Here is an 18,877-nt window from a genome sequence, read left to right on the forward strand (position 1 = left end):
TTTTAGATGTTGTGCTCTTAGTGAAGCAGATTAGTTGGCTACTCTAGTGGAAAACTTTTCAATTTTTGCTATACTAAATATAGCAGCAAGCTCCTGAAGTTTCAGTGCTGGCCTTGAATTGAGTATAATGGAGGAGCCTTTTGAGTATTTCCCCAGATCAGAGAGACCTGACTTGGAGACAGCTGAAGATTTCCATGTGAGCACTCACTGAGAACTAGATCTTATGTGAGACCTACATGAATTGGGTGAAAATAATTGAGTTTATGGTCTTGATTCTACACTGCTTTGTGGTGGTCCTTGAGCTGGTTCATTTATTTTAGAAGTGGGTCTACAGTAGCCATGTGCTTGTCATGGTAGACAGCAGCCTCTGACCTTGCACCATCCGGCTGTGTCCCTGCGAAGGGCATAAATAAAACCATTGTTCTCCTGGACTCTGGGGTTTTGAGCGCCCTTGATTTGTCAGAAAATGTAAAAGAATAATGCATCCAGCTGAGATTGCAGGAAAAATGTTACTACTGCTGGAAACTGATGAGGACGCTGGGGTCAACACACCTAGCTTTGGGAAGAGTGCCATCAATTCTTTAAAGGGCTGATTGCCATTATTTCATAGAAGCATTTTCTCAACAAAGAATGACTTTCTGACCCCAATAGAACTTTCCACAGAAAATCTCAATATTGCTAATAAATGCCCCTGCCAAGACAGTTTCCCAGACCTTACCTAAAAAAAAAATTGATGGCCATCAAGCCAATCGCTGGCTGTCAAAAACACATCTTGGGTGAAAATGTCTTTTTGATAGGCTGTTTGCTCACTTGCTTTTGAGGAAACAGTGCTAATCACCCAGGCTCTGCTTTATTGGAGGTGTGAACAAGTGTAACTTGTTGCTTCAGGTCGCGTTCAGCCACGAGAGTCCAGATATGCCTTTTAAGGCTGATACCGTATTTTCTGTGAAGTTTTTTAGAATTCCTTTCTGCATATGTATACATAGAGGTAGGTTATGAACTAGGTGTAGGCTCTGGTGGGCCAATGGGGAAAAGCAAGAGTGGAACGGGTCAGCCTGCCAGAGCAGCCTCCTGTCCTAAAGAGGGCCTGGCACGAGGGCCTCGGCTGATCACAACTGTCGTATCATGCTACAAGGGACAATGCAACCAGATCCTAAAGCCTTTAAATGAGACTGGTTAGGTTCTCTGAGGCAGCAGCTAGAGTTGGGAGTAGCACCCAAGGCCTGCGCTATGCCTGATGGCTCACACGAGCCAGTCAAATGTGATGCTTTCATCTCTTATGGCTGTTGCTGTTTAATCTCTCGAGTCATGCGGGTATGTGGAATTCTGTCAAGCACAAAAACCAGCAACCCAAAAAAACCACCTCCCCCTTCCTCCCAAGCATCTGTAACTACAATGGAAATAGTGTTCCCTTGCTGTTTACAAAGGTAAAAAAAATAAAATAGAAGACAGTGGCAGTAAACTTTTTGCAAAACCGTACTATGCTGAAGATTTAAAGGATTGACATTTGCGTTTCATTTTTCCCCACCCAGACCTCCTCATTAGCTGGATATCTTTATTCTCTAAATATTTACCACCTCACTCAAATTTACAGTTTAATTTGCTGCATAAAATCATTTATTGACTGATAAAGCTCATTACTAAGGCCTAGCCCAGGCTGTTGCGCGCCCCGACAGTTTTAATTCTTGTAGCAGCAGGCTACTGCAAGAGAAAAACAATCCTGTCACATTAACGGCAGGGGTCTAAATTATTCAAATACACTAAATCCTCCCAGAACAGTTCCCCTGCTCATAATTTGTCTTTTCTCGCCAACAATTAACTTGCAATATTCTAAGTTAACAATGCCAACTATTTTGAAATCTCAGGGAAAATGAAAATGTGTACATGCAACAAATGTTCCTAGAGAAAAATGCATTAACAGACCAATGCGTAGTTGACTGTAGGTGTATTAACCATAAGTGCTAGTCATTTTGAATCAAGATGCATTTGTTGGATCTATGTTGCTTTTTAAAAATTGTGCTACATTTGCATTTATAATGGATCAGACCCTGAGCTGGCATGAATTGATGTGGTTCTGTTGGCTTCAATGGGTCTATGCCAATTTGTATCTTACGATGACTTGTCTTCTTGCATTTCCATGCTAATCACAGTCACAGTCATAGTTCTGTTGAACTTACAGGAGGGATTTTTTTTCTATTACTTTTTTTTTTATACCTGTCAGAGCTTTTGTCAATTTTCTATGTCAATGAATCAGTTGTCAATGTGATAATAAAAGTACTACTGCTACTATCACTGCTAGTAGTACTAGTATAACATCAAAATGGATGCAACCCAGTTTTGCAAGGTATCGAGAACTCTCGATTCTGAGTGACTTAGGAGGAAATTGGAGGGTATTTCTGAATCTTTCAGAAGCTGTACATGATAGTATCAAGCCTGAGGCTCAATCACACACACTCCTCTTGGATAAGAATTTACTCTGTAAGTAGTCCCATTGAAATCAGCAAGGCTGAACATGGGTGGCTGAGTTAATTTCCAAGCTGAGATAGCTAACAAAGTTAGGGGGAAACAGCACCAGTAGCTTATTGAGCACTTAGGATCGTTGGACCCCATGCTGTCTGTTTTCAGCACTTTGCATGTTACAGATGGTCAACTTCTTGTGCCAGTTGCCAATCCCCTGCCATTGGGCTCTGTTTTTGTTCATGCACATGATGTGCGTGCACACACATTGGTGTACAGCACAATGCCAATGACAGTGAAAAAGAATGAAGATTCTCAGTGGTTTCACTAAAACGAGGTAAACTCTGTGTGTGTGTGTGTGTGTGTCTACGTGCACATGTATTTGCTCATGTACTTGCCAACACCACTTGGCTATAACAGTAGGGCTTCTGGTTTCCTGTGAAACTAAAATTGCATCCGGAATTGGGCACCCTTACCACTTTTTTATGCTCCTTATGGAATATTCCCATGCTTTTGTGGCCTGGTTGTCTTTTCCTTTGCACCCATTCTCATGCAGAAGAAATTCATTCCCACAGCTGCCCCTGCAAAGCAAAAATGATGGATCTAATTTATGGCCAAATCACTTTGATATCGTCTGCGCATTTGCTTCAGTTTATTAAAGACTTTACTTCTTGTATTTAATCTTTTAGTCTGAGGGCACTCTGATAAAGTAATAAATCTTTCTATAGTGGTCTTTGTGACAATATTAACTCTCCCATCAAAGTCCCAATTTTTAAACTCATTATGAACTTCTGTTTTATTACATAACATATGTGGTGGTTTGGATTAATATTGTGAAATCATGGTTGCCTGAGAATAACTGAGAAATAAGATGAGGTTATACTGTATCATCTGTGTAATTCACAAGAGTCGTAAATTAATTGGGAGAGTCAGTAAGGAGGGTAATGGAAAAGGAGGGAGTCACACGGCTCATTCTATAGAAAATCCAACCTTTTAATTTCTTTTCCAGCCATGCCTGATCTTACTCCACTGGACTCAGTAAGAGTTTTCCCATTAAGTTCATTGGCTTGTTTGCTATACGCAGCTCAGGTTTTAGGGCCGACAGTCGTCTGATGAGTCTTACTTCTAGAGACTTCTATTTATTCATTGCCTAGATGGAATTTGAGAGCTAGTTAATAACTGTATGTCAAAATTTCTTTTTCAATGGAAAATGCAATCACATGTCTCTCCCATTTGGAACAGCTATCCTGATGAAAGCTCAGCATCCCTTAATTTCTGGTCTCATGGCAAATGTGCACAAATGCCGTTGGCGAGATGTATGTTTTACAGCTTTGGAGAAGAACTGGGAGCAGCGCTTTCTGCTACATGCAGTTTTCATTGTAGAGGCAACTGATCAGGCCTAAGGTGTCAGGGAAATGTTTTGGATGATTCTCACAAACCACGGCTGTGTGCACCTTTGCACAGGCAATTAAATGTTAATTTTCCCACTTGTGCTCAAGTCCTCTATAAGGAAAAAAGGAAGTGCATACACATTCCTGATTGGCCTCTGCATATACAAGGAGGCATGCATATGGGCCGCATGTAGAGCCCAGCTTCCAAAGACAAGGCCCTCTGTGTGTAACATTAATCACTTCCTTCTGTTCTTTCTTCTTCTCTTTACACTAATATCTTCTGTTCATCTAAGCAGCAACCAGGATCTTTTGATTAATCAGTGGAGTAAGACAGAGGAGTATTTATGCCCTGAGTCCAAGCACTTCACGTGCAGCGTGACTGTCCTTTATCATTTGGCACTTGATGGACCAAGCTGTTATGCTGGTGTTGAAACAGCAAAGCCGCTAGAGCAACACCACGTTACTGCGGACCTTGTAATCCCCAAACTGTCGCTTAGGGCTCCCCTTATCCATCTGGCATGGCTGTCCACTGGGATTTTGACCCGTGTTCACTGTGTTTCAAATACACCCACAATTGAAATAAAACCCATGAACCTCCTGTCCTAGTTCCCTGCGTATGTGTATGTGTAAGGCTTGGAGAACGAAGCTGGTTAATTCAGTGGTAAGTGTGGTTTTCTGGGGCATCGAAGGGTTATGTCACGTTGATATTAAAAATACTCTCTCTCTGATCTGGAATCAAAAGAAGGGCGTGGGCTTTTATCATTGTCTTAACTGTGGCTTTTCCAAATTAAAAACCTGCTTGGAATTGGTTATATAATATCTGCCTGTGTTTCTCTAGAGCTGATGAGACCACCTTTGACTCAAAGCTCTGTTTTTTTTCTAGCAGATCATCAGGAACAATTTTGGTAACAAACAGTTGGGAAAAGCTAGAGGGAGCTTTTGAAATAGGATCTGTGCCTTTTCCTGTATCTTGAGAGCCAAGGCTATAATTTTAAGTAGCACGATAAAGGGAGAAGTGAAACAGCCTGTGCGCTAACTGCCTCATTGCCAAGGCACTTCACAAAGTGAGGATAGTGGAATGGAACAAATTTTAATCTGGTTTTGTCACTTTAAACTAATTCTGCTTTTAAGCACCCATAATCTAAGGGCTGATCATGGACTAAGTGGGAGTTTTAAAAAAATGTATTTATTGAATTTTCGAACAAGCCCCGAGGGCTCTGTGTTTTCAGTGTTTTTGGGATTGTTCACATGTAGTGTCTGGATCTGATTCTTTGCTGTCCAGCATTTTTTCATTGATATATATTTGCTGCAAGTTGGGATTGTGCAATCAGAGGTAATTTATTTGCAGTTTATAAGCCTAATGAGTCAAGAATCATACACATTGGCTGTCTTCTGCCTATTTTCCAGCTACAGTGTGTGATCCAACATCCATGAAACAGAGCCACTGCTGCATCTATGTCTTGTTTAGGCATGAGCAGTGCTACTGATGAGTTTTGGCTGTGCTAGCCCTCATTGGATGTGTGTCATCGAGTATCAGTAATCCCAAATGTATTTGAGGAAAACTTATAGGCTTTTACAATCACCTCCAGGGGTTGGGAGGGGCAAAAGATAAAATCAGCTTTGACACCCAAATTTCTTTTACTAATAAAGAGCAAGATGTTATAGTGAATATCCGTGTATCGTAATGTGCCAGCGCTAGGATTCCTAGCACTGTCAGGTAATTCTGGAAGTCTTGTTTGTGGGACCAGTCCTTTTGAGAAAGATTAAGCACAACCAAGAAACAGTCCAGTTAGGTGCCAAATGTATTTCTCTTGGGGAGGGACACACATTTCTGTTTCATTTTCTCAGGAAGTTCCTATACACATGGTTTTGGGGACTGTGTGTATGTATTTCATTTCTTTCACATACATAAATGCACACACACAAAGGTGTGTGATATGCAAGAGGTTGTATTTTCTAAAGTGGCCAGGTGAATTGTGTCAGATTTGGGAGATGTAACCTAAAATATTTCTTTAATGAATCACATTTTCAGGAAGAGTTAAGCACTTCTTGTCTGAAAAATCAGGCCTTTTAAGTGTGTTCTAGGTTGGCCTTTCGCAATCAGTAGTCACTCAGGGAAAATTGAGGCCAGGATTTGCCCAATTTGACAGCAAAATAAGTGGCCAGATTTTAAAAAAACGCTTGTCAGCTGACATCTACTTATTTCTCTTGTAAGCAGGTAGGCTCTGGGGAGACTCTGGCTATTTATTAGCACCTAAAAGGGGCCTTGTAAAGAGCCAAGCCTTTTTGAAAAGCTAATCTGGCTGTTTTATTCATCTCCAGTAGTGTTTCCAAGATGTTTCATTCCTCCATTTGTTGCATAGTCAAGTGGAGGCTCCAATCCTGTGTTTCTTGCCCAGCCATAATTACTATTGTCTTCCACTGCCTGCTGAAGATGTGCAGGCATGAGGTCATGGTGAGATAAATGTCTTCTGCATTGAGAGTAATCACTACAATCGTATTCTGTCTGCTCTGGTGATATACGGTTATGTGCTATTGAGACATGGTTTGGTTCAAGACTATCTTTGCATGTTCTTGTGAACTTTTTACAGACTCATCTTCTCAGGTCTCCATGGCTTCTGTGTTAACCTATAGAGAAGGCCTATAGAGGAAATCTAAATATACTTTCTCTCCCTGTATTTCTAATGGTAATTAGGCAGGGAAGTTAGGCCTTATGTCCCCATTATGAAACTAATCAAAACCGCTGGGGGCCTATCACAGATATGGGAGTTTTTGTTGGGTCAAATTCTGCCCGTGGATGAAAATACATAATTCCCAGGGTGATCTATGGAGAATTAGCCTGTCATTAGCAATATTGGGTGTAGCGCGTTCTAATTCCCATGCACCACCCTGAAAATTTCCACCACCCCCACAAATAGAAGCGGGGGGAGGACTATTCCATTTATTCTTTTTTATATGTAAATGAGCCTTAAAATAATTGTTTGATAATGACATGCTTTTTTTTTTTGTTTGGAAATATCTCTTGATGATAATTTATCCCACAATTATTGTTGCTTAGTCCTATCCTTATAATTAAGGCCAAGAAAGTGTTATTCATCACCTCATTAAATATTTTCTCTTTCAGGATGCCTGACTCTCTTTAACACAGCCAAGAGCTGATAAAGCCACTTGTATGCAGAACTGGCTGCCTGCAAATCTTTGATCTTTTTTTTTCCCCCTTCTTCAAGAATATGACTTTGTGAAGTGGTTGCTGCTGCAGTTTCAGTTTGTTGTTTTAAACAGCTCAGTTGCTATAAATACTCATTCACTTTGATTTTCAATTGCCCTTGTAAGACAATTGTTTTTTTTTTGTGAGCGCAGACTCATTTAAACATTGGATTCCCGCTGAATTGATATCACTTCAGCCTGATTCTTTCTGGGTTTTTTGGTTGGTTTTGTTTTGAATTGAGAATTTGAAAAAAAAATCTTTTTTTCCTAAAGCACCTCTTAGGAGAAGGAAAGACTCGAGATCTGCACTTGTTATAATGACTAAAGGATTCCTTTGTGCCGTTCTCATGCTTTCCAATGTTTCTGATGGGCATACTGAGGCATGCGGAGTAAGTGGCTTCCCTTGGGCCAATCAGCAAGTCAGTAGGAGGATAAGGAACAGGAGACAGCGGACCGCTGATACCTCTGGTTGAAGTCTGTTCTTCTTAAAGGTTTTCTTGCATTTGAAAATAACAGGGAATCTAAAAAATCCATTTCTGGGGACTTCCCCATTGTCTAAAATGTTGGCAGTCATGATCCTGCAGAAGTGACTGCAGAAGACCCATAGGAGTCGGTGGGATTAGTGATTGTGGGAGCCTCAGGTAAGAGTGGCCCAAATGGAAAGGATACCTGTAAATCGTTAGCATTCCCCCCCACCCAAAAGTCTATAAATGTCCAAATCACTCAGTACTGCTCCCCTTGAAAACTACTTCCTTTCCAGTGGAGTTACTGCTGTGCTACTAGTATTCTGTGGACATCTCACTTGGCCTATGTCCTCAATCAAAGTCAAACAAAGATGAGTAAAACCTTTGTCTGATGCCTGGATTTTAGGCCCACAGAGGGGGAAAGGGGGAAAACCTGTTTCCCCCAAGTTCACACGGGGCAAAAATGAAATGCACTTTTAAAAATTGCCACTCAGAAGCCTTTCTACAGTGAGTCTTGCTGTTTTTGTCTGCTGCACCTTCTGTGGGTATTGTAGTAAAGGAATGGTAAGCCTAAGCAGCTGTTATGAGCCATGTTTTTATTAGGAGTTTGCAGTTGGTTTCGCCTTGACATCCTTGTAAGCCTAATCAGGCCGTTTTTAAGAAATCCAGAGATCTACTTCTGGGAAAACATGCATAGGAGTGGTAGAAAGTCTTGCAAGAGAAATGAAGAATGATTGCTCTTCAATGACAATTTGGCATGGAACCAAGCCCATCATTATTTGCTTAGCAAATAATTTCTTTAGACCTTCCTACTTCTGATGTCAGATTCTGGATACAGCAATGTTTCTAGCTAGATGGGGACTAACTTGGGGCCTCGAATTCTGGGACCTAATCACGCACAGGCTTTTAGCCATCTCCCGTTTTGACCCTGACTGAGGATGTAGGCCTGATGAGACGCTCAGTGTGGAGAAGAGTTAAGTGCATGTTTCACAATATTTTGTGTAAATGTAAAACTGAATATTTTTGCCCAGTTGGTCCACCGAAGACTGCCATTTTCTCCATCCCCTCAATCCTTTAAAATCTCTAGTCCTTTGCATGTCAGTGAGCACAATTTGGCAGTAGAACCAAGCCCAACCAAGCCTTACATGCTCTCTCAGAGCTGGCTGGATGGGTTCTCAAAAAGGACTGCCACCCTTCCCCCATGTCTCTTCCTACCCCAGCCTACCTTAAGGACCTCCAGTGATCACTGTAAGTGTCTGTTGTGGTCAGATCTCTTGGCTTGTGGAGTATAGGGCATGAAAAACCTGCTAGAGCCTGAGGTTTTGTGAACATTGCAAAATACTTTCAGAGTTTTGCAGAGTTAGTGAAACAAGTTTGAATTCATGAATTTTTCTTCCCTGTCACAGAAAAGCTAGGCTGATACATATGCACAAGCTGAATGCAATGTGTAGATCAGGTGAGAGTCTTAGAAGTCCATAGCTGAAAAGCCCAGGACCTTTTGAAAAATAACACATCCAATGAGTATGCCAAGCCCACTTCAAGAGGGTAAGAGTGGCCCTCTCAGGGATGGTAGCCTGTGCACTTTGGTTACCCCTGAAGCTGCAACTTCAAGTCTGGGGTCCTTCATGGCAGGATAAGGTGAGAAATGTTGAATCATTGAGCCAGGTGATTCAAATGGATCAGTCAAATTATAATTTTTTAATTATTTAGAGAGAATGCTGGAAATCAGGAAGGGAGAGCCAGTGTCATTTATCCATGATTATTTATCTAGTACAAACCAAGGCATTTGCTGATTGTTATCGGTCTTATTTAAATAAGCCATCAATGGCCAATGCCACAGTTCAATAAAGCACATAGACATGTTGTTTAGCTATTTGACTATGACTAGCGCCACAGATTTCAAGTAAAGTTAACCATGCAGAGCTGAACTGGGCTCTAATAGCATGGGGCATCAGAACTGCTCTTTCAACACTGATGACTGCAGGTAGGGAAGCCTCTTAAAGCAGAAGGGAGGGCAGGCATTGCTATGCTAAGCCACTTAACTGATTAAAATGACCCAGTGATTCATTTAAATAAGAGGCTACTTGCACAGGCTTGTAGCACACTGTTGAAGTTGATCTTGACTATTCATGTAATCTAATATAATTGAATTTCATTGTTAGTGGAGACAACTCTGCTACTGACAGACTGGTTTTTGTAAAATCCTACACCTTACCAACAATTCCAGAACTTAGCTGTATCCAGCTCCCTAGGCAAGACGAACCAGAATGAAGTTCTCTTTTTATTAAATGAATGAGCTTACTCCATGGCATGAATAAACTTGCCATTAAAATACAATTTTTGGCGATAAGTAAGTGCCAGTTGCTACCTTAAAGCAAATAAGTGCTTTCTAATACCTTGGTCTCAGTAGCCATACTGAACATGTTGTATTGTACCTAGCCCTGTGTAGTGCCATGCATTTCTCACTGTACAGCGTACCTATAGTCATGCAGCTGGAGGGCTTCAAGTCATTGTTGAGTAAACAGCTTGTTTGCACCATTAGCTCAATTAAATGAGAGGTAGCTCTGCTGCTGTGGAGCGACTTCATTAGCACATATGAAATAATCAAAATATCACTAGGGAGAGGCAGGCTGAACAAAATGATCTTTTTAATGAATGATGCTAGTTTTCTGTACTTCAGTAAAAGAAATGGTCTAGAGAGTGACCATGGCCTTTACTAGAATTAGAATCACCTCTCCAGTGCATAGTACAGATAATGAACCAGCTGAAGACTTCGCTGGAACCAAAACAAAGTCAAATGACCCCTCCCCTCCCCTCCCCCCCCCCGACCCCACTTTTCCGACAGTCAAGGATTACAAAATGCAGGACAGGCTCCAGGTTGACCAACTCAAAACAGATTTCTAAAAGAAGGGTCAATTCTAAGTGTTTTTTTTTACTGACAATCTGCAAACTTTTTACTGAGAATCAATTTTTTTTATTGACATACGTTACACATATTGTAAATGTAACCCTTTTTGCCAAGCTCTGGAAAAAGGATGGACTCAAATTTCGGAGTTTGACACCAGCCATAGTAAAACAAACAAAAAAAGTGCTTGTGCGTAAAAAGTTTGCAGGTTTATCAGTAAAAAAAAAAAAAAAAGAAGAAAAGATTCTTGGGCTGGCAACCTTGCTTAACTCAGCAATGCTTTTCCTGTACTCACCCCTACAGCCTCATGCCCCCAACCTCACTCTACAACATGCTGCCTCCCCCGAGAAGGTTCCCATGGGCTACAAAGCCCTGTGAGAGTGCTTCCTGCAGGGTGAAGCACTCCGACTCAGATACTAGGTAGAACTGCTCTGCTCTGTCTGTCCATCATCACTTTCCAAAGATGGATCTTCAGTCAAACTCCAGGTTAATTAGGTTTTTCATAGAATTCAGTTTTTGCAAAGAAAAAGCAAATAGACTGGCATTCATCTATCTGTAATTGCAACAGGAGAATTTAACCTTTAGAAAGAGATTCTCCTCTTGATTCAGCGGCCTGAGAGTCCAGTAAATTTTTGAACTCCTGTTTCATTTTGCTGAGGAAATCCCCATTCTAGTTGAAAAATAAAATGTTACTTTGTAAACCCTTTGTAGCATCTATGTTTTAGAGAGAGGCCCAGAGATGGGGAGATGCCATCGACTTGTTAGGTGAAATGACGTGGTCTACTCTCAATCCTGGCCAGTCCTGAGAGTACGTATATTCACTTGTCTGACCTAGATCCATGCTGGGTATCATAGCAGACCCACAACCCACTAGCAGATTCTCAGGGGTCATTCCATTACTGTCCACAATCACTCCTTAATTCCTGGTGACCACAAGTACAGACCTTGGATTCTCCTATGTCAAAAAGCGTAGGTCCCTCCCACCAAGTGAGGGGAGAATCTCCGTTAGCTGCACCCCAAAATAACATTGAAATATACCAATGGAATGATATTCCAAACCACTGACAAGTCCCTGGCTAATTATTTACCTCCTACAATGTGCACTCGGTGACCCTTGCCTTTATTACTAAAGCTTCTTATATGTGTTGCCCATGCTTGTCAATGGAGATACAAATCCTTTTTTGCATCACCAGAGCTCCTGAGGGGGAGAGTAAAGGTAGCTACATGAAAGCTCCAGTTTCTTCAAATGTGTTACAAGCACTCTGAAATAGAGGGGCGTGTTCCAGTACGAATGTGTTATGCGCACAGAAATGTCATCCTGCTCCCAAAATCCTATTTCTATCAGCTCATATGGCGTACACCTGTAATTTGTTGGCAATGCACTTGACTGTAGCTGCACTATGGAGATTCACAGGAACAAATCTCTGCTCTCACTTAGCTGTTTACTTTTGGATGAAGGTGTGAGATGTATTTTGGTCCCAAAGTTTAGAAGTCTGTGCCTGCTTATGAATTAACATGTGATTGTAGCAGGGTCTCTATTGGTTTATTTTGTTTCTCTTGCTTTTTTGTGCTGAGCTGTTAGCTCCAAAGTCATATGGAGAGTGGGACAAAAGCAGAAGCTGAGGGTTAGCACTGGGGCTGGTTGCCATGAGCTCCTTGGGGCCAAACCTAAGCTCTGCCTAATTGCCACCCAAGTGGGAGCCAATAATTAGGGCTTATTTTCCAACAGCGACCCTGGGTTGAGTGGAAGGCTGTGTAGACATGTTCTTTGTTTTGCAAAGGCAAGACCTGGGTGGGCCCTGATTCCTGTTTGTTCCTGGATCTATCTCTGTTTAAGTGAGGCCACACAAATGGCTCCTGTTTTGTTCAGTGCATATTATATCAGCTCAGAAAAAAGCACCATTTCCAAGTATTGAGCAATGTGATACTTCTCTATGTTGTATAAATGAGGTCTAAGCTTGTGGGTGCTCTCCCATGGCAAGGATAATAAAGTAGAGAACACAAGTTTGAACTGCTGGGCATTACACTGGCCTTTTACACAGGGCATGTAGTAGTTCTGTCTGTATTTCACACACACACACACACACACACTTAAAATAATAGGGAGGATTTCTAACTGTAACCTTTCCCCATATGATCGTGGCCAAATATACATATTTTGCAGCCAAAGTGTATATACAAATAAATACAATAACTTGTATTTGGATTCTGGTTCATATCTGATTCAGTATCTAGCTTTGCATGTATAAGGACAAAATAATTTAGCATTTGTTAAAGAATAGTCTTCTTGGTACTTATTTAAGCCAGCATATAATGAGCCCGATCGCTCTTCCATTAGATCTACACGACACCCCTGTTATATTGTGGAGTAGATGAGAAAAAATATTGGCCCATTTCCCTATAATTTTTTGTAACCAAAAAAAGGAATGAAAGTATAAATTCTGGGCAATGTTTTTGGAACATTTTTAAAACACTGGCTTAGATTTTAGGCTCAGCCACTGAAACTATAGAAAAAAATCATTGTATTTGCTTTCTGTCCCACGAAAAATTTACAACTAACTCCTACCCCCAAAATTTCCAATATGGACAGTTAGATGTAAGACAGGAGAATTTCCTGATCTGAATTTTTAAGTTTTAGAAGAGTTTGAATTCCAGTTTTTAGAAGGAATCTGATGTTTTTCTTGAAAAATGGAAACTTTGGGCTCTTTGTTATAATGGGTGTTGTTTATTAAGGGCCTGCTCCTATGCTCACTGAAGTCAATAGAAAAATCTTCCATTGACATTACTGGAGCAGGATCAGAGGCTAAATGTCCAGCAGTGGGCAATATTTCAATATTAGTTGATTGTTTTTCTTTACTGTTTACATGGATGCATAACTTGGGAATGAACAGGAGAGAGAATCCTGGAGATCAAAGTCCTCTGTTTATCCCTGGAGTTAGTGCAGTTTAACATGGCTTGTCAATGTGCTTTTTGGGAAAGACTTCTACAAATGAAATTTTTATGACAATCTCAAGCCTTGGTCAATAATGCCATTGAGAAGGGTATACCTGTGTCATGCAGGCATTTATCCGTTTATAAATCAGTGATGATCCCACCAACTCACTTTACCTTGACTGCTAAATAGCATTGAAATAGTGAAGGCTTTTAGCTGCAGTCAGTCTGGGCTGCACTGGAACTAGCACTCTGGTAAAATACTCCCTTACGAACTTCTGAGCCAAGTTGTTTCCCCTTCAAGTTAATTTTTAAAAACCATTATGATGATTAATCCTGGCTAATTATTGTTCCCATGAGCACTAAACCAAGTGTGAAGCCTCCTGAGTGCCTCCATGTCACACTGCTTCATTAATTATTATGTTCCCTGGGAGCAACGGCAGAACACGGCCTTTCATCACATGTTTCACGATAATACTTACAGCAAAACAGCGTTGGAAATTTCAGTTCAGTGAAACCGAAGATATCGAGCTTAACCACCTGGGATTCCAGATTCTGGAAAACTCACCAGTATTTCTGAAAGCTCACATGATTTACGATAGAAAGTATCCATGGGATAGGAAATTAAGTCAAAGTGTTCCTCCCTTCCACCTGCCCAGGGGAGCACATCTCAGATCCCATCTAATATTACCACTTTAATCCTTCTGCTTTCCAGCCTGCAGACTCTAATGACTGTCCTTTTCATTTGATGAGGGTTAGACATAGGTTGAGGGGGACCCAGTAATACTTGCTGTTCCTGAATTGACTATGGTGCAAGATGAGCCATTCGTGCAGCTAGCAGAATTTGGTCTGTCCTAGAGCACTTTTAGATTCAACCATATTATGGCAGAGTGAATGAGCTCAGATTTCCCACAATGCATTGCCATTAGACTAGTGGGCCAGTCCTCTGAAATGGCTTCGGGGCAATATAACTCATTCTCACCATTAGTATGTCTTGGGTTTTTTTCCACCCCTCTATTCCCCACCCTAGTCTTCCTATTTTCTCCGGAATTTATCCTCCTTTTTCAAAATTTCTCTTTCTCTCTCTCCTTGTGCCTTTCCCCAGTTCTTTTGCCTCTCCCCATGTAATTATCAGGCACTGGCATCTGGCAAAGGAAATTGACTCGGATCGTATTCCTGTGCACTTGCATTTTACCTGTGGCGCCAGCGGTCGTGTGAAATTGACTGTGGAACACGATCCGCGTCCGCTCTCCAGTACTGCTGGCACCATGTGCAGAAAAGCTCTTTTGCAGAGGAGTGTGATTCAAGCCTCTTTCAAAAAGAGACAGGAGGAAGCGGGCAGTGCACCTCTGTCCACACACATCATGGGCAGGTAGATGAGCATGCTGCTTGTCCTGTGCCTAAGAGCTGCATTTCCTGGGTGTGTTGGGCAGTGTGGAAATCAAAGTGGCTAAAACTGTAAGGCAGTAGAATTTGATCCCTGACATGCAGAGGCAGGTTTAATGTGTGGCGCACTGAGATGCATGTCTGTTGGATTTGCATGACAATGTTTTATTGCCTGGGAAACGTGTAGGACATGGAATGAAATACAGCCTTGGGGAAACACCATTTTTGTCTGAAGAGAGACAGTCATTTACTAAAATTGCACAGATCTTTATTAGAGGTGCAACACTGGAACAGAAGCCAATCTTTTTTGCTCAGTTCTGGCAGTAACAACAAATCAATTGGTGCACAAACCTGAACAGCTGCTACAGGATTTTATCTCCCTTACCCCCTGCACCAATCTTCCACTGTTTAGGATAAAATAAAATCAGATGTGATGAATTCTAAACAAAAGCCCAATCATTTTTCATTCAGAAATAAAAGTAATAAAAAAAATGAAAATGTGCCCCTGCTGACATGTGTAGCTTAGAGGGTGCAGAAGAACGGCCTCATCAAGGAACTGGGGAATAAGGAGAATAGAGCTAAGCAGATGCTACATACCCCAACTTCTCAGTTGCATGAATAAGTGGGTGGAGTTGGTAGCCAATAGATAAAGACTTGGCCCTATTGGAAAATCGTCCAAAGGGTTTAGAAGTGCATGAAGTTAGGCCTTGGAGTCAACTTTGGGTACCTAAATTAATTAGCTTCCTTGGGAGCTGCAGGTAGGACTGGTAAAAAGAAAACTCAGTGATTTTTTTTTTTCTTTCTATGAGAGAGTTTTTCATGATTTTCAAATTGTATGTCAAAATGCATTTGGAAAATTAACAATCCATAAACAAAGAAGAAATTTTGACTTGAGGCCCCTGATTCTTTTGGTTGAAAAACTTTAAAAAACACAACAAAGAAAAAAACATGCAAAGATTTTTTCTTTTATGTAAAATTTTTGTTTTGTCAAAATTGTTTTAGGGAAAGGGAAAAGAAATTACCCTCTGACCAGCTCTGCTTGTCTGTAATTGATTACTTTGGCATTTAGGCCACTCGTTTATAAGCTCTCCAGTGACCAAGGAGCCAATTGTTAGGCACATAACTTTGGTCATAATCTTTGGTTATAGCTGTACAAACGCTTTAGTGCTCAGATGCCATTATGATTGACATTTTCTATAAATATCCAGCCCCGTGTCCTGCATTTAAACTCCCTTGCATGTATCCATTACTAGGATTCTGGGCCCACCCTGACTGCGTGCACTGTGACCCCGGAGAAGAAAGACTTCCCCAGTGCTCTGAACAACATCCCTGTCACACTTCTGGTTTTTGCTCATTTTGTCCCTCTTGCTGTATTCTCTCCCTCTCTCCTCCCTTGCTACCCTCCCACAACATTTATTTTAATGTCGGAAGCTTGTAGCACTGGTACAAACTATCAGAGGTTGATACTAATCTATCAGTGCACGCCGCTTGTGACCTTTCCCAATACCATCCTTTTATCGTGCCTCCCCCCCAGGTTGACCTGCAATAGGATATTATTTCATCTCTTTTCTCAGTGGGACAGCTCCTCCTACATTCAGAGTTTACGTCAGCTCTTTGAGTTATAAGCTACAGGGAATAAAGAAGTCTTACAGGTTGTTCATGAACTTTTTTTCCCAAACTCCTTTTTTTTGGTGGTATATAATTGGTCACTAATCACATCATGTTGCTTCAACTTCCTGATTGGGTTAATAAAATGTTTTGAAACCAATGGGTCTTAATGAAATATTGCAAAAAATGGAACTTCCAGGTTCCCAAACAAGCCCTCATGCACTCCTTAAACCTGCCTGCCGCCCTCATTTCCGGACAGACAGGCTTGCAACCTTGATCTCCTATTTGGCTCTTCTCTCTCCTCCTTCCCATTTTCAGTCTTTTGGGACAGATTCTATTCCACTTTTAAGTTATGAGGCATCAAAGTGGACTTAGGTGCCTAAGAGTAACTTTATTCCATCCTATTCAAGTCCCTTATATTCTTGTAATGCATTTACTTCTATACAGAGGCACAATTAAGGCCTCTAGCCTTTGTATTTTTATATATATTTATAAAGCTGAGAAGAGCCTCATATATATATGTATGTATGTAGATACATGTATATGTATGTATGTATGTTTGTATATATATAAATAAATAAATGAGGCTCTTCTCAGCTTTTTTATTCCCTCCTTATTCCCCTGGTCTTCTTTACACACAAGTAGTAGCATGTCTTCTACCATGGTTTCTCACTAGGCCTAAAATTGTCCCCCTGGTTCTGTTTGCCATTTCAACTTCAGTTGTTGCCTTCAGATACCTGCTTTCAGGTGACTTCTACTTCTGACCTTCTTCCCACCCCTTTTGATGGCTCTCACTCTTTATTTTAAATATAAATTAACTTATATTTAGACTTTCTTAAAATAATGACGATCTCACAAGGTATACAGATAATTATGCAGTGATAGGAAAACTCATAACATTTTTCTATTGTAACTCTTACGCTCTCCATTCCTCACCCTCACACCCTTTGCTCATTTTCACTCCTTGGTGTGCTTCCAGAGTCTCTCACATGGATTATAAATTAGGCCAGCAAACTTTTCTATTTTACTTCTCTGTGAAGCTGAATGCACTGCTCTGGGACTGGGGAGAAAATGACAATAGGAATGAAATACGGGGCTAGATCCTTAGTTGGTTTAATTCATTTGTTGGTTTATAGCAACTGTGGATCTGGCCCACTCTCCTATGTGAAATTGCAGGGTAGGAAGTGTCTATATAATTATTACCAGAAGTGGAGTTTTGCCAAGTTGCTGGACTGACACTTCTATTCTTGTTTAAATGTTATGGGTGTTTAAATGTCCACAAGTGGTCAGGTTACTGGTTTTACTCTTCCTCAAATAGCAAATATGTGAGGCCCTTCACCATGAAACACCATAGCACTATCTAGTGCACAATGAGTTTTACTTAAAGGTTTCTTATCCAAAAAAAGGCACTGAGGTCCACCTCCACTTAATCCATAGGGTCGTAGCTGGAGGCGAAGCCTGGCTGCAGGGCGTTCTAGCTAAACAACAAAACGGGAAGCAGTAACTCCTCGGGGCTGGATTTTGCCTTAAATTCCACTCCGTGAATTTGACCCTTACAATTATTTACCTCCATTTCAGCTTCACACAGTGCTACTTAAATACTCCAAAGTAAGCTCACTTTCTATCACCTACCTTCAACACAGCTTCACCTTATGTCTAAGTTGAGCACTGCCCACAACCAGACAAGAAGAGAGTCGCTGTGCTCTGGAGCTCACCACTGGGGTGTTGTTTACTGCCGTGGCTTAGTTTTCCACTTGCCAGTCTTGTCCTTTTATTGCTTGCCACCTCTATCAAAGTATAAACTGATGGGATCGTCTTCACCAATCATTAACAACTAGGCTGGAATAAAGGGCTAAGTCTAGTAATTGTACTTTTTTACAACTCTCGCCCTGGTCTCTGTTCAGCCTCACCAGCCGTGACACATCCTTTATTGCATGCAGCACTGAAAATAGACCCAAGTGCTGAAGAGAGGGGAAAAAACGAAAAGAAAGAAAACCCAATTTGCTCACTATTAAGTTGCTGAAAAGCTTAAACCCATTTCTATTCCAGTTAGTCGCTAAGTGAAAATGTAACTACTTTATATATTTCACCAGAATTAAACTTAAACCTACAGAATTAGGTTTATTAATTTCTGTCAGTGCTCAATGGGGAAATAAGAGTGCCCATTCATTAAGGATACACAATTACTGCAGACAAAAATGAAGCGCAGTGCTATTAACCATAATAAAAATGTTGAACACTGTGGAAATTTTCATTAAATAGAATCTATTCTTTATATGACTCCACTTAATCCTTTCTGTTCTTTTTTTTTCTCTTTTGTGTTCTCCAGCCCATTTTATTTTATTACTTAACTTTTTATATATGTTACTTAATGTAATTATGATTAAATCTTTTTTGGTAGAGAACAATGTTGTTCCATTTAAGCAAGGGAAAGTATGCTTCCTCCCACCCTTACTTCAGGGGAAAAGATAGTCTTTGGAGAACAACACAAGCGTTAAGCAGGGCTTCATTATTGTTTTAGGTCAAGA

General features: G+C 40.8%; 1 long non-coding RNA gene across 2 annotated transcripts in view; it reads right to left on the reverse strand.

Moving 5' to 3' along the window:
* The window catches only part of LOC149857106 (uncharacterized), a 77,057-nt gene extending 58,960 nt beyond the window's left edge, over positions 1 to 18,097 (reverse strand). For both annotated transcript variants that reach the window (XR_016444296.1, XR_016444295.1), the window contains exons 1-2: positions 17,982 to 18,097; positions 2,934 to 3,038 (exon numbers count right to left, since the gene is read on the reverse strand). This is a non-coding gene — a long non-coding RNA (uncharacterized LOC149857106). The remainder of the gene's footprint in view (positions 1 to 2,933; positions 3,039 to 17,981) is intronic.
* Between the last annotated feature and the right edge of the window lie 780 nt (positions 18,098 to 18,877).

Source organism: Crocodylus siamensis, chromosome 9 (genome assembly GCF_052110815.1).
Source record: "Crocodylus siamensis isolate JL-2025a chromosome 9, ASM5211081v1, whole genome shotgun sequence".
NCBI lineage: Eukaryota > Metazoa > Chordata > Crocodylia > Crocodylidae > Crocodylus > Crocodylus siamensis.